The sequence below is a fragment of the Oncorhynchus tshawytscha genome, unplaced genomic scaffold (genome assembly GCF_018296145.1).
Source record: "Oncorhynchus tshawytscha isolate Ot180627B unplaced genomic scaffold, Otsh_v2.0 Un_contig_16363_pilon_pilon, whole genome shotgun sequence".
Taxonomy (NCBI): Eukaryota; Metazoa; Chordata; class Actinopteri; order Salmoniformes; family Salmonidae; genus Oncorhynchus; species Oncorhynchus tshawytscha.
Genome location: NW_024607067.1, coordinates 1 through 16,848, shown reverse-complemented (window position 1 = coordinate 16,848; position 16,848 = coordinate 1). Strand labels below are relative to the sequence as shown.

Genomic DNA, 16,848 nt, shown 5'->3' with positions numbered 1-16,848 from the left:
AGACCTGACAGTGAAATGCTGAATACAACAGGTGTAGTAGACCTCACAGTGAAATGCTGAATACAACAGGTGTAGTAGACCTCACAGTGAAATGCTGAATACAACAGGTGTAGTAGACCTCACAGTGAAATGCTGAATACAACAGGTGTAGTAGACCTCACAGTGAAATGCTGAATACAACAGGTGTAGTAGACCTCACAGTGAAATGCTGAATACAACAGGTGTAATAGACCTCACAGTGAAATGCTGAATACAACAGGTGTAGTAGACCTCACAGTGAAATGCTGAATACAACAGGTGTAGTAGACCTCACAGTGAAATGCTGAATACAACAGGTGTAGTAGACCTCACAGTGAAATGCTGAATACAACAGGTGTAGTAGACCTCACAGTGAAATGCTGAATACAACAGGTGTAGTAGACCTCACAGTGAAATGCTGAATACAACAGGTGTAGTAGACCTTACAGTGAAATGCTGAATACAACAGGTGTAGTAGACCTCACAGTGAAATGCTGAATACAACAGGTGTAGGTAGACCTTACAGTGAAATGCTGAATACAACAGGTGTAGTAGACCTCACAGTGAAATGCTGAATACAACAGGTGTAGTAGACCTCACAGTGAAATGCTGAATACAACAGGTGTAGTAGACCTCACAGTGAAATGCTGAATACAACAGGTGTAGTAGACCTCACAGTGAAATGCTGAATACAACAGGTGTAGTAGACCTCACAGTGAAATGCTGAATACAACAGGTGTAGTAGACCTTACAGTGAAATGCTGAATACAACAGGTGTAGTAGACCTCACAGTGAAATGCTGAATACAACAGGTGTAGTAGACCTCACAGTGAAATGCTGAATACAACAGGTGTAGTAGACCTCACAGTGAAATGCTGAATACAACAGGTGTAGTAGACCTCACAGTGAAATGCTGAATACAACAGGTGTAGTAGACCTCACAGTGAAATGCTGAATACAACAGGTGTAATAGACCTCACAGTGAAATGCTGAATACAACAGGTGTAGTAGACCTCACAGTGAAATGCTGAATACAACAGGTGTAGTAGACCTTACAGTGAAATGCTGAATACAACAGGTGTAGTAGACCTCACAGTGAAATGCTGAATACAACAGGTGTAGTAGACCTCACAGTGAAATGCTGAATACAACAGGTGTAGTAGACCTCACAGTGAAATGCTGAATACAACAGGTGTAGTAGACCTTACAGTGAAATGCTGAATACAACAGGTGTAGTAGACCTCACAGTGAAATGGTGAATACAACAGGTGTAGTAGACCTTACAGTGAAATGCTGAATACAACAGGTGTAGTAGACCTTACAGTGAAATGCTGAATACAACAGGTGTAGGTAGACCTCACAGTGAAATGCTGAATACAACAGGTGTAGTAGACCTCACAGTGAAATGCTGAATACAACAGGTGTAGTAGACCTCACAGTGAAATGCTGAATACAACAGGTGTAGTAGACCTTACAGTGAAATGCTGAATACAACAGGTGTAGTAGAACTTACAGTGAAATACTGAATACAACAGGTGGGTGTAGTAGACCTCACAGTGAAATGCTGAATTCAACAGGTGTAGTAGACCTTACAGTGAAATGCTGAATACAACAGGTGTAGTAGACCTTACAGTGATATGCTGAATACAACAGGTGTAGTAGACCTTACAGTGAAATGCTGAATACAACAGGTGTAGTAGAACTTACAGTGAAATGCTGAATACAACAGGTGTAGTAGACCTTACAGTGATATGCTGAATACAACAGGTGTAGTAGACCTTACAGTGATATGCTGAATACAACAGGTGTAGTAGACCTTACAGTGATATGCTGAATACAACAGGTGTAGTAGACCTTACAGTGAAATGCTGAATACAACAGGTGTAGTAGAACTTACAGTGAAATGCTGAATACAACAGGTGTAGTAGACCTTACAGTGAAATGCTGAATACAACAGGTGTAGTAGACCTCACAGTGAAATGCTGAATACAACAGGTGTAGTAGACCTCACAGTGAAATGCTGAATACAACAGGTGTAGTAGACCTTACAGTGAAATGCTGAATACAACAGGTGTAGTAGACCTTACAGTGAAATGCTGAATACAACAGGTGTAGTAGACCTCACAGTGAAATGCTGAATACAACAGGTGTAGTAGACCTTACAGTGAAATGCTGAATACAACAGGTGTAGTAGACCTCACAGTGAAATGCTGAATACAACAGGTGTAGTAGACCTTACAGTGAAATACTGAATACAACAGGTGTAGTAGACCTCACAGTGAAATGCTGAATACAACAGGTGTAGTAGACCTTACAGTGAAATGCTGAATACAACAGGTGTAGTAGACCTCACAGTGAAATGCTGAATACAACAGGTGTAGTAGACCTCACAGTGAAATGCTGAATACAACAGGTGTAGTAGACCTTACAGTGAAATACTGAATACAACAGGTGTAGTAGACCTCACAGTGAAATGCTGAATACAACAGGTGTAGTAGACCTTACAGTGAAATGCTGAATACAACAGGTGTAGTAGACCTCACAGTGAAATACTGAATACAACAGGTGTAGTAGACCTCACAGTGAAATGCTGAATACAACAGGTGTAGTAGACCTCACAGTGAAATGCTGAATACAACAGGTGTAGTAGACCTCACAGTGAAATGCTGAATACAACAGGTGTAGTAGACCTTACAGTGAAATGCTGAATACAACAGGTGTAGTAGACCTTACAGTGAAATGCTGAATACAACAGGTGTAGTAGACCTTACAGTGAAATACTGAATACAACAGGTGTAGTAGACCTCACAGTGAAATACTGAATACAACAGGTGTAGTAGACCTCACAGTGAAATGCCGAATACAACAGGTGTAGTAGACCTTCCAGTGAAATGCTGAATACAACAGGTGTAGTAGACCTCACAGTGAAATGCTGAATACAACAGGTGTAGTAGACCTTACAGTGATATGCTGACTGACAAGACCTTAACCAACAACGCAGTTGAGAAAAAAAAAAAAATGTACAATGTAGGTAGTTAAATAAAAATAAATAAAATAAAGGGATGTCCTTGTCTCATCAGCGACCCTGTGGCGGGCCGGGCGCAGTGCGCGCTTACCAAGTTCTCCAGGTGTAACGGTGTTTCCTCCGACACATTGGTGCGGCTGGCTTCCAGGTTGGATGGCGCTGTGTTAAGAAGCAGTGCGGCTTGGTTGGGTTGTGTATTGGAGGGCGCATGACTTTCGACCTTCGTCTCTCCCGAGCCCGTACGGGAGTTGTAGCGATGAGACAAGATAGTAACTACTAAGAATTGGATACCACAAAATTGGGGAGAAAAGGGGGTAAAATAAAAAAGTAAAAAGTGACTATGCATAGATAATAACAGAGAGTGGCAGTGGTATGAAAGAGGGGGGGGGGATGTAAATAGTGGCCATTTGATTAGATGTTCAGGAGTCTTATGTCTTGGGGGAGTAGAAACTGTTTAGAAGCCTCTTGGACCTCGACTTGGTGCTCCGGTACCGCTTGCCATGCGGTAGCAGAGAGAACAGTCTATGACTTGGGGGTAGAAGCTGTTGAGGAGCCTTTTGGACCTCGACTTGGTGCTCCGGTACCGCTTGCCATGCGGTAGCAGAGAGAACAGTCTATGACTTGGGGGTAGAAGCTGTTGAGGAGCCTCTTGGACCAGACTTGGTGCTCCGGTACCGCTTGCCATGCGGTAGCAGAGAGAACAGTCTATGACTTGGGGGTAGAAGCTGTTGAGGAGCCTCTTGGACCTCGACTTGGTGCTCCGGTACCGCTTGCCATGCGGTAGCAGAGAGAACAGTCTATGACTTGGGGGTAGAAGCTGTTGAGGAGCCTTTTGGACCTCGACTTGGTGCTCCGGTACCGCTTGCCATGCGGTAGCAGAGAGAACAGTCTATGACTTGGGGGTAGAAGCTGTTTAGAAGCCTTTTGGACCTCGACTTGGTGCTCCGGTACCGCTTGCCATGCGGTAGCAGAGAGAACAGTCTATGACTTGGGGGTAGAAGCTGTTGAGGAGCCTCTTGGACCTAGACTTGGTGCTCCGGTACCGCTTGCCATGCGGTAGCAGAGAGAACAGTCTATGACTTGGGGGTAGAAGCTGTTGAGGAGCCTTTGGACCTCGACTTGGTGCTCCGGTACCGCTTGCCATGCGGTAGCAGAGAGAACAGTCTATGACTTGGGGGTAGAAGCTGTTGAGGAGCCTTTTGGACCTCGACTTGGTGCTCCGGTACCGCTTGCCATGCGGTAGCAGAGAGAACAGTCTATGACTTGGGGGTAGAAGCTGTTGAGGAGCCTTTTGGACCTCGACTTGGTGCTCCGGTACCGTACTTTGGTGCACTTCAGTATATCCTCACTTGATCTATTTTGTATAATGTATATAAAGTGTAAATTCTGTCTCTGTATGTTGTCTATGGCTAGCAGCACCATATCACACCACATCTCCAAGTCAAATTCTGAGTATGTGTAAAATGTACGAATAAAGGGGTTTCTGAAAGGTTGTGACTCTTGAGTTTATCAGTGGTTTAAAGTATATTTACTTTTACTCAAGTATGACAATTGGGTACTTTGTCCACCAGAGTGTATAGACTTCTATCTAACCCAACAGCGCCCCCAGCGGGCGACAAGGTGCCAATACACAACCCGAGAGAAACAACAAGGACTTGGCTAACTAACATCCCGTCTCAGTCTCACCCTGTAGAGAAAAGACAGCATATGAGCTGTAACGTTTTCAAATGTCCTATTAGCTGAAGACTCGGTGGTTTTGTTTCATCTCCGATAGTAACAGAGGTAACGGTAGCTCGGTAGATAAATAACTATCTATCGCCTTCTTCCGGTCTATTCCTCATGGAAGGATAACTAACAAGCTCACCGACTGGCTACCTAATGTTATCAGTTAGTGTCTGGACCACAATACGGGACAGTTCAGTATCGTGACTTACTGCATGGTGCGACATCCCTTCCGATTCCATGGTGTTGAAGTCGCACAGCTTAACTCTTCAAGAGAAAGGTTTATAAAGCTAAATACACACAGAAATGTTGATTTAAAAAGCGTCTGTTTTAGCGGATAGCCTCATACTCTGCTTCCATGTGACAGCGGTGTTACTCTGTTATTGGTCCGGTCGGGCAGCCCACTGCTCCATATACGGTTCCACCTTGTAGTTTTCTCTGTTGCGTTTCACCCCGATTACAAAGAATACTCTTCCTTTCAATCATTTCCAAGACCACACAAAAAGGTTTTTAACATTGTTTGTTTGATATTGTACCATGAAATACAATATGACCCTGTGGTGCCTCTGCCAAAGCTTATTGTGTTACCATTTGACTCTGTCTCTACCATTACCATCCACAGGAAGGCAACTTTTTCCCGACTGCCTTGGCTTGTGTCAAACAGGCGTAGGCTGTAATACTGTGGATGGCCACCAGGTTGTGCCAATACCCCACACATCATTTATCATAGCCTTGGTTGTGTATACAGTCTATGGATATTAACCATGGGCTACCTTCAGCGTTATGATTGATGATTGCAGAACAGCAGCATTGTTAGGAGACCTGTTGAAGCTAGGAGTTTGTCTCAAATGGCACCCTATTCCCTACATAGTGAACTACTTTTGGCCCTAGATGATACAATAGACTCAAGAATAAAACAGAGCTCACAGACAGAGCCGCGGGAAGCATGGAGCTGAAGGTGCTGCAGCATCCCCAGTGCAGCGATACAGCTGTTTGTAGGGAGGAAACAAATGTGTCCCCCACCAGAAAAAAACTCCTCAGCACCCCCAAACTACTTCCCGCGGCTATACTCACAGATGACCAAGAGATATCAGACAACGCATTGAAAATATTGTCATTTTATTGATAAACACACATTGCTATAAAAGCTATGAAGCTGGATCAATTCAGTTTGTACTTTAGAAATGTCAGCAGACAGAACAGTCTAAAGTAGCTTCCTCTCCTCTCTTCTCCCCTCTCTCCTCCTCTCCTCTCTCTTCCATCCCATCTTCCTCTCGAATCTCCTCTCCCATCCCATCCCCCCTCCTCTCCTCTCTTCTCCCCTCTCTCCTCCTCTCTAATCTCTCCTCTCCTCTCTCTTCCATCCCATCTTCCTCTCGAATCTCCTCTCCCATCCCTTCCCCTCTCCCCCTCCCTTCTCCTCTCCTCTACACATCTATCCAAAGCATTTGATTGGTGTAAGAAATAGGCCTAAAAATGCCACAGGACAAGAGGCTGGGCATAAACAGGAAGCAGCAGATAACTTTGTCTCATTCATTGGTTGTTCTTAGGAGTAAAGGTCCAATCAGGTGAGAAAAAGAGGGAGAGGGCGGGTCAATGTGTAGTAATATTCGCTGGTATAGGACTGTGCTTCAAGTTGAACTAAAACAACTCACACACACATGCACACACACACGCACACTACACGCGTGCTATCCCTCTCACTCTCGTCTTAAGGCAGAGTATGATGCAAAGCTCTAAAACACAATGTCAGAATATCCTTGGTATTAAATGGTAATAATAACATCCAATAATAACTAAAGCGATCATGCATCCTTATTGCTCTCAGAGTAATGAACGCAGCATAATGATGTACATGATGATCAGGTGAACATTAGAATAAAGACAAAGCTTGTATCATTACACAACAACATGGAGGAGAGGCATACGGTAACCATAACAACTATATGTAGTAGTCAGGGCTGTCGCTAGGTAACACAGCCTAACTACCGTTAACAACAACAACAACTAACACGGTCTTCGTTCATGCAAAATACTTAAAACACAAAACAAAACAGAGTTATTAAGGCATTATGATGGTGAGTGAACAGTAGCATTTAGCAGTTAGCATCCGTTAGCATTTATCATTTAGCTAATTTGACAGTAAGGTAGGTAGCTACTACATTCTGACTGCTGCTGGTGTTAGCATGTAGCATGTGTCTGAGTGTGCTGTCGTAGATCAGTGGTTGTGCTTCAGGTCTCTGTACTCAAGTCAGTCTGGGAAAAACTGGTTGATCAGCTACAACGCTAGCACTTAGCAGTTAGCCTCCATTAGCATCAGTTAGCATCAGGCAGTTCAGTCTCCATGACATCATCTGGGAGAAGTTTGTGTGTCCAGTTAAGAGAATTCCACAGCGTTCCAGAATGTTGTGAAGGGTTCCAGATGCAGGCTGTAGCCAATCACAGCGTAGTCGGCTGGCCAACTGCTGCAACCAGGAAGTGACAGAGATGACATGAGGTTTGATGACCAGTTATAACAACTGTACATTAGTGGTGCAGTTATAATAGTCATGTGTGTGTGTGTGTGTCCGTAGGTTTTGTTTGTCTCAGCAGTGAATTCATTAGGTGTGTGTGTGTGTGTGTCTCACCGTGTGATGTGGCATAGCAGTCGTGACAGCTCAGCAGCCCGTTACGGATCCTAACGTCTGTTCCTGAACTGGTGTCACCTAGCTGTACCTTACACACTCCACACTAACAAACACACAGAGAGGTGAGAGAGAGAGAGAGGTGAGAAAGAGAGAGAGAGTAATGTGAGAGCACTGTATATGTGTGTGTGTGTGTCCGTGTGTGTGTGTACCTTAAAGCAGGTTAGGTGGAAGTACAGGCCCAGCGTGTCGATGTTCATAGCTGTTCCTTTCCCCAGCGCCTGATTGCAACCTGAACACTGACGCTTACCACTCACACACCTATACACACACACTCACACAAATACACACACACACACACAAATATACACACACAAACACACGCGAAAACAAATATACACACACACTACACACACACACACACACACACACACACACACACACACACACACACACACACACACACACAAAAATATACACACACGCGAAAATAAAATAGGGTGAAATGCTGACTGACCAGCCCTTAACCAACAGGTGTAGACCTCAGTGAAATGCTGACTGAAATTAACCAACAATGCAGTTTTAAGAAAAAAAGTGTTAAGTATTTACTAAAATAATCTGAAGTAAAATAATTCAATAATAATAAGAAGTAAAGTGACTGTGATGATAAACAGAGATTATGGGAGGGGGAAATGGAAATAGTCTGGGTAGCCATTTGATGAGATGTTCAGCAGTCTTATGGCTTGGGGGTAGAAGCTGTTTAGGAGCCTTTTGGACCTAGACTTGGCGCTCCGGTACAGCTTGCTGTGCGGTAGGAGAGAGAACGGTCTACGACTTGGGTGGCTGGAGTCTTTGACAATTCTTAGGGCCTTCCTCTGACACCGCCTGGTATAAAGGTCCTGGAAGCTTGGGCCGTACACACTACCCTCTGTAGTGGCTTGGCCCTAGTGATGTACTGGGCCGTACACACTACCCTCTGTAGTGCCTTGCGGTCGGAGGCCGAGCAGTTGCCGTACCAGGCAGTGATGCAATCAGTCAGGATGCTCTCGATGGTGCAGCTGTTGAACTTTTTGAGGATCTGAGTACCCATGCCAAATCTTTTCAGTCTCCTGAGGGGGAAAAGGTGTGGTCGTGCCCTCTTCACGACCGTCTTGGTGTGTTTGGACCATTCTAGTTTGTTGATGATGTGGACACCAAGGAACTCTCTCAACCTCCTCCACAACAGCCCCGTTGATGAGAATGGGGGCGTTTTCTCTCTCTCGATAAAACAGTTTTTCCCAAATAAACGACTGGGATAAAAACACAACGGGTTCCTGTTAAATGAAACAACTTGCTTTCCATGTTATACAGTATATATATAAACAACTGTTAAAACAGAACAAAACATCTCCTACAACATAACCTATACCATAACATACAGGCTAGACTACAGGCTACAGGCTACAGGCTACAGTCTACAGGTTACAGTCTACAGGTTACAGTCTACAGGCTACAGTCTACAGGCTACAGTCTACAGTCTACAGGCTACAAACTACAGTCTACAGTATACAGGCTACAGTCTACAGTATACAGTCTACCGTCTACAGGCTACAGTCTACAGGCTACAGGCTACAGTCTACAAACTACAGGCTACAGTCTATAGGCTTTTATCCATCACGTCAAATGCTCGCGGAGAAAGAGGATGTTGCTCATTCAACAAGGCGTGTGAACGTGTCAACGCGCGTATGAACGGCCTAAGAAGAAAAGTTGTCCATTGACAGTCCATGTTAATTCCAGACGGTTTGTTTAAGCGCTCAGTTACGCGTTTGGTGACACGGTGAGACGGATCAGTAACTAGGTTCATTTAGTCCCCATGTCCCCCCTCATGAGTGTGTACCTGCTGGGGGAGGGCGGTTGAGGTGATGATGGGGATGATGAAGGTGGATGTGGGCCCTCATACGATCCTGACCTGGTGGCCAACACACGCACACACACACACACACACTGATTACAGCAGAGCTACGTATCACACACACACACACACACACACACACACACACACACACACACACACTGATTACAGCAGAGCTACGTATCACACACACACACACACACACACACACACACACACACACACACACTGACTACAGCAGAGCTACGTATCACATACACACACACACACGCACACGCACACACACACACACTGACTACAGCAGAGCTACGTATCACATACACACACACACGCACACGCACACGCACACTGACTACAGCAGAGCTACGTATCACACACACACACATACTTCCGGCGCCAACAGAGATGGCCGCCTCGCTTCGCGTTCCTAGGAAACTATGCAGATTTTAGTTTTTTTACGTGTTATTTCTTACATTAGTACCCCAGGTCATCTTAGGTTTCATTACATACAGTCGAGAAGAACTACTGAATATAAGATCAGCGTCAACTCACCATCAGTACGACCAAGAATATGATTTTCGCGATGCGGATCCTGTGTTCTGCCTTTCACCCAGGACAACGGAATGGATCCCAAGCGGCGACCCAAAAAAATGACTCAGAAAAAGAGGGAAACGAAGCGGTCTTCTGGTCAGACTCCGGAGACGGGCACATCGTGCACCACTCCCTAGCATTCTTCTCGCCAATGTCCAGTCTCTTGACAACAAGGTTGATGAAATCCGAGCAAGGGTAGCATTCCAGAGGGACATCAGAGGCTGGGCATAAACAGGAAGCAGCAGATAACTGACTGTAACGTTCTTTGCTTCACGGAAACATGGCTCACTGGAGAGATGCTATCGGAGGCGGTGCAGCCAGCGGGTTTCTCCACGCATCGCGCCGACAGAAACAAACATCTTTCTGGTAAGAAGACGGGCGGGGGGCGTATGCCTTATGGCTAATGAGACATGGTGTGATGAAAGAAACATACAGGAACTCAAATCCTTCTGTTCACCTGATTTAGAATTCCTCACAATCAAATGTCGACCACATTATCTACCAAGAGAATTCTCTTCGATTATAATCACAGCCGTATATATCCCCCAAGCAGACACATCGATGGCTCTGAACGAACTTTATTTGACTCTTTGCAAACTGGAATCTATTTATCCGGAGGCTGCATTCATTGTAGCTGGGGATTTTAACAAGGCTAATCTGAAAACAAGACTCCCTAAATTTTATCAGCATATCGATTGCGCAACCAGGGGTGGAAAAACCTTCGATCATTGTTACTCTAACTTCCGCGACGCATATAAGGCCCTGCCCCGCCCCCCTTTCGGAAAAGCTGACCACGACTCCATTTTGTTGATCCCTGCCTACAGACAGAAACTAAAAAAGAAGCTCCCACACTGAGGTCTGTCCAACTGTCCAACGCTGGTCCGACCAAGCTGACTCCACACTCCAAGACTGCTTCCATCACGTGGACTGGGATATGTTTCGTATTGCGTCAGATAACAACATTGACGAATACGCTGATTCGGTGTGCGAGTTCATTAGAACGTGCGTTGAAGATGTCGTTCCCATAGCAACGATTAAAACATTCCCTAACCAGAAACCGTGGATTGATGGCAGCATTCGCGTGAAACTGAAAGCGCGAACCACTGCTTTTAATCAGGGCAAGGTGACTGGTAACATGACCGAATACAAACAGTGCAGCTATTCCCTCCGCAAGGCTATCAAACAAGCTAAGCGTCAGTACAGAGACAAAGTAGAATCTCAATTCAACGGCTCAGACACAAGAGGCATGTGGCAGGGTCTACAGTCAATCACGGACTACAAGAAGAAAACCAGCCCAGTCACAGACCAGGATGTCTTGCACCCAGGCGGACTAAATAACTTTTTGCCCGCTTTGAGGACAATACAGTGCCACTGACACGGCCTGCAACGGAAACATGCGGACTCTCCTTCACTGCAGCCGAGGTGAGTAAGACATTTAAACGTGTTAACCCTCGCAAGGCTGCAGTCCCAGACGGCATCCCCAGCCGCGCCCTCAGAGCATGCGCAGACCAGCTGGCCGGTGTGTTTACGGACATATTCAATCAATCCCTATACCAGTCTGCTGTTCCCACATGCTTCAAGAGGGCCACCATTGTTCCTGTTCCCAAGAAAGCTAAGGTATCTGAGCTAAATGACTACCGCCCCGTAGCCCTCACTTCCGTCATCATGAAGTGCTTTGAGAGACTAGTCAAGGCCCATATCACCTCCACCCTACCTGACACCCTAGACCCACTCCAATTTGCTTACCGCCCAAATAGGTCCACAGACAATGCAATCTCAACCACACTGCACACTGCCCTAACCCATCTGGACAAGAGGAATACCTATGTGAGAATGCTGTTCATCGACTACAGCTCGGCATTCAACACCATAGTACCCTCCAAGCTCGTCATCAAGCTCGAGACCCTGGGTCTCGACCCCGCCCTGTGCAACTGGGTACTGGACTTCCTGACGGGCTGCCCCCAGGTGGTGAGGGTAGGCAACAACATCTCCACCCCGCTGATCCTCAACACTGGGGCCCCACAAGGGTGCATTCTGAGCCCTCTCCTGTACTCCCTGTTCACCCACGACTGCGTGGCCACGCACGCCTCCAACTCAATCATCAAGTTTGCGGATGACACAACAGTGGTAGGCTTGATTACCAACAACGACGAGACGGCCTACAGGGAGGAGGTGAGGGCCCTCGGAGTGTGGTGTCAGGAAAATAACCTCACACTCAACGTCAACAAAACTAAGGAGATGATTGTGGACTTCAGGAAACAGCAGAGGGAACACCCCCTATCCACATCGATGTTGACAGTAGTGGAGAGGGTAGCAAGTTTTAAGTTCCTCGGCATACACATCACAGACAAACTGAATTGGTCCACTCACACAGACAGCATCGTGAAGAAGGCGCAGCAGCGCCTCTTCAACCTCAGGAGGCTGAAGAAATTCGGCTTGTCACCAAAAGCACTCACAAACTTCTACAGATGCACAATCGAGAGCATCCTGGCGGGCTGTATCACCGCCTGGTACGGCAACTGCTCCGCCCAAAACCGTAAGGCTCTCCAGAGGGTAGTGAGGTCTGCACAACGCATCACCGGGGGCAAACTACCTGCCCTCCAGGACACCTACACCACCCGATGTTACAGGAAGGCCATAAAGATCATCAAGGACAGCAACCACCCGAGCCACTGCCTGTTCACCCCGCTATCATCCAGAAGGCGAGGTCAGTACAGGTGCATCAAAGCTGGGACCGAGAGACTGAAAAACAGCTTCTATCTCAAGGCCATCAGACTGTTAAACAGCCACCACTAACATTGAGTGGCTGCTGCCAACACACTGACACTGACACTGACTCAACTCCAGCCACTTTAATGATGTAAAATGATGTAAAATATATCACTAGCCACTTTAAACAATGCTACCTTATATAATGTTACATACCCTACATTATTCATCTCATATGCATACGTATATACTGTACTCTATATCATCTACTGCATCCTTATGTAATACATGTATCACTAGCCACTTTAACTATGCCACTTTGTTTACATACTCATCTCATATGTATATACTGTACCCGATACCATCTACTGTATCTTGCCTATGCTGCTCTGTACCATCACTCATTCATATATCCTTATGTACATATTCTTTATCCCCTTACACTGTGTATAAGACAGTAGTTTTGGAATTGTTAGTTAGATTACTTGTTGGTTATTACTGCATTGTCGGAACTAGAAGCACAAGCATTTCGCTACACTCGCATTAACATCTGCTAACCATGTGTATGTGACAAATAAATTTGATTTGATTTTGATTTGATTTGACTACAGCAGAGCTACGTATCACACACACACACACACACACACACACACTGACTACAGCAGAGCTACGTATCACACACCTCTTGACGGCGCAGGGCTGGTTGCGGTCCAGAGACGTCTCCTGACCCCTGGATGACTCACAGTCCCATGATGCATCTGTCACAACACAACACTAGTTACCATGGTTATAGTAACCCCGACTTTCCCCGACTTTCCTTCCTTCCTGTGTGTGTGTGTGTGCACGCGTTTGTGTGTGTGACTGTGTGACTATGTGTGTGCTAACCAGTTTTGGGGAAAATATAGTTCACCAAGCTACCAATTACTGAACACTGGTAACAGCTACACTAAAGCTTAAGAAAAACATAGTTTAATGAACTAAAGTTTCTGAGAAAAATAGCTCACTACTTCCAAACTACGACTAAAAAATATCATATCTAAATATGAAATGTCAGACTTCAAACTGGAAGACCAGACCCCGCTGTCGTCATATGCTAACAGAATGTGTAATTATGCTATTAAACACAGCAAGTGAGAATCAGGTCTGATGAGGAAAAGAAAGGACATTCTTGTCTACTACACCGCTACATGGTAAAACAGTAGTGTATTTCCAGTAGTTAGCTACACCGCTACATGGTAAAACAGTAGTGTGTAGTTCCAGTAGTTAGCTAGACCGCTACATGGTAAAACAGTAGTGTAGTTCCAGTAGTTAGCTACACCGCTACATGGTAAAACAGTAGAGTGTAGTTCCAGTAGTTAGCTACACCGCTACATGGTAAAACAGTAGTGTGTAGTTCCAGTAGTTAGCTAGACCGCTACATGGTAAAACAGTAGTGTATTTCCAGTAGTTAGCGACACCGCTACATGGTAAAACAGGAGTGTAGTTCCAGTAGTTAGCTACACCGCTACATGGTAAAACAGTAGTGTAGTTCCAGTAGTTAGCTACACCGCTACATGGTAAAACAGTAGTGTAGTTCCAGTAGTTAGCTACACCGCTACATGGTAAAACAGTAGTGTAGTTCCAGTAGTTAGCTACCGCTACATGGTAAAACAGTAGTGTATTTCCAGTAGTTAGCTACACCGCTACATGGTAAAACAGTAGTGTAGTTCCAGTAGTTAGCTACACCGCTACATGGTAAAACAGTAGTGTATTTCCAGTAGTTAGCTACACCGCTACATGGTAAAACAGTAGTGTAGTTCCAGTAGTTAGCTACACCGCTACATGGTAAAACAGTAGTGTAGTTCCAGTAGTTAGCTACACCGCTACATGGTAAAACAGTAGTGTAGTTCCAGTAGTTAGCTACACCGCTACATGGTAAAACAGTAGTGTAGTTCCAGTAGTTAGCTACACCGCTACATGGTAAAACAGTAGTGTGTAGTTCCAGTAGTTAGCTACACCGCTACATGGTAAAACAGTAGTGTAGTTCCAGTAGTTAGCTACACCGCTACATGGTAAAACAGTAGTGTAGTTCCAGTAGTTAGCTACACCGCTACATGGTAAAACAGTAGTGTGTAGTTCCAGTAGTTAGCTACACCGCTACATGGTAAAACAGTAGTGTAGTTCCAGTAGTTAGCTACACCGCTACATGGTAAAACAGTAGTGTAGTTCCAGTAGTTAGCTACACCGCTACATGGTAAAACAGTAGTGTATTTCCAGTAGTTAGCTACACCGCTACATGGTAAAACAGTAGTGTAGTTCCAGTAGTTAGCTACACCGCTACATGGTAAAACAGTAGTGTAGTTCCAGTAGTTAGCTACACCGCTACATGGTAAAACAGTAGTGTAGTTCCAGTAGTTAGCTACACCGCTACATGATAAAACAGTAGTGTAGTTCCAGTAGTTAGCTACACCGCTACATGGTAAAACAGTAGTGTAGTTCCAGTAGTTAGCTACACCGCTACATGGTAAAACAGTAGTGTGTAGTTCCAGTAGTTAGCTACACATGGTAAAACAGTAGTGTAGTTCCAGTAGTTAGCTACACCGCTACATGGTAAAACAGTAGTGTAGTTCCAGTAGTTAGCTACACTGCTACATGGTAAAACAGTAGTGTAGTTCCAGTAGTTAGCTACACCGCTACATGGTAAAACAGTAGTGTAGTTCCAGTAGTTAGCTACACCGCTACATGGTAAAACAGTAGTGTGTAGTTCCAGTAGTTAGCTACATGGTAAAACAGTAGTATAGTTCCAGCTACATGGTAAAACAGTAGTGTAGTTCCAGTAGTTAGCTACACTGCTACATGGTAAAACAGTAGTGTAGTTCCAGTAGTTAGCTACACCGCTACATGGTAAAACAGTAGTGTAGTTCCAGTAGTTAGCTACACCGCTACATGGTAAAACAGTAGTGTAGTTCCAGTAGTTAGCTACATGGTAAAACAGCTACATGGTAAAACAGTAGTGTGTAGTTCCAGTAGTTAGCTACACCGCTACATGGTAAAACAGTAGTGTGTAGTGTAGTTCCAGTAGTTAGCTACACCGCTACATGGTAAAACAGTAGAGTGTAGTTCCAGTAGTTAGCTTAGCTAGTTCCACTAGACCGCTACATGGTAAAACAGTAGTGTGTGGTTCCAGTAGTTAGCAAGACCGCTACATGGTAAAACAGGAGTGTAGTTCCAGTAGTTAGCTACACCGCTACATGGTAAAACAGTAGTATAGTTCCAGTAGTTAGCTACACCGCTACATGGTAAAACAGTAGTGTGTAGTTCCAGTAGTTAGCTAGACCGCTACATGGTAAAACAGTAGTGTATTTCCAGTAGTTAGCTACACCGCTACATGGTAAAACAGTAGTGTAGTTCCAGTAGTTAGCTACACCGCTACATGGTAAAACAGTAGTGTAGTTCCAGTAGTTATCTACACCGCTACATGGTAAAACAGTCGTGTAGTTCCAGTAGTTAGCTACACCGCTACATGATAAAACAGTAGTGTGTAGTTCCAGTAGTTAGCTACACCGCTACATGGTAAAACAGTAGTGTAGTTCCAGTAGTTAGCTACACCGCTACATGGTAAAACAGTAGTGTGTAGTTCCAGTAGTTAGCTACATGGTAAAACAGTAGTATAGTTCCAGTAGTTAGCTACACCACTACATGGTAAAACAGTAGTGTAGTTCCAGTAGTTAGCTACACCGCTACATGATAAAACAGTAGTGTATTTCCAGTAGTTAGCTACACCGCTACATGGTAAAACAGTAGTGTAGTTCCAGTAGTTAGCTACACCGCTACATGGTAAAACAGTAGTGTGTAGTTCCAGTAGTTAGCTACACCGCTACATGGTAAAACAGTAGTGTGTAGTTCCAGTAGTTAGCTACACCGCTACATGGTAAAACAGTAGTGTGTAGTTCCAGTAGTTAGCTACATGGTAAAACAGTGGTATAGTTCCAGTAGTTAGCTACACCGCTACATGGTAAAACAGTAGAGTGTAGTTCCAGTAGTTAGCTACACGGTAAAACAGTAGCGTGTAGTTCCAGTAGTTAGCTAGACCGCTACATGGTAAAACAGCAGTGTGTAGTTCCAGTAGTTAGCTAGACCGCTACATGGTAAAACAGTAGAGTGTAGTTCCAGTAGTTAGCTACACGGTAAAACAGTAGCATGTAGTTCCAGTAGTTAGCTACACCGCTACATGGTAAAACAGTAGAGTGTAGTTCCAGTAGTTTAGCTACACCGCTACATGGTAAAAC

At 44.8% G+C, this 16,848-nt stretch overlaps 1 long non-coding RNA gene across 2 annotated transcripts; it reads right to left on the bottom strand.

Annotated features, from left to right (window-relative positions):
* Nucleotides 1-6,180: 6,180 nt before the first annotated feature.
* On the bottom strand, nucleotides 6,181-13,817 carry LOC121842371. 2 transcript variants are annotated; one of them, XR_006081083.1, is made up of 5 exons: nucleotides 13,263-13,817; nucleotides 9,266-9,337; nucleotides 7,602-7,710; nucleotides 7,393-7,495; nucleotides 6,181-7,230 (listed from the first exon to the last, which is right to left on the bottom strand). It is a non-coding gene; the product is annotated as an uncharacterized LOC121842371 (long non-coding RNA). The 2 variants fall into 2 exon arrangements; XR_006081084.1 differs by lacking the exon at nucleotides 9,266-9,337 and having other exon boundaries at nucleotides 13,263-13,813.
* Nucleotides 13,818-16,848: the final 3,031 nt, after the last annotated feature.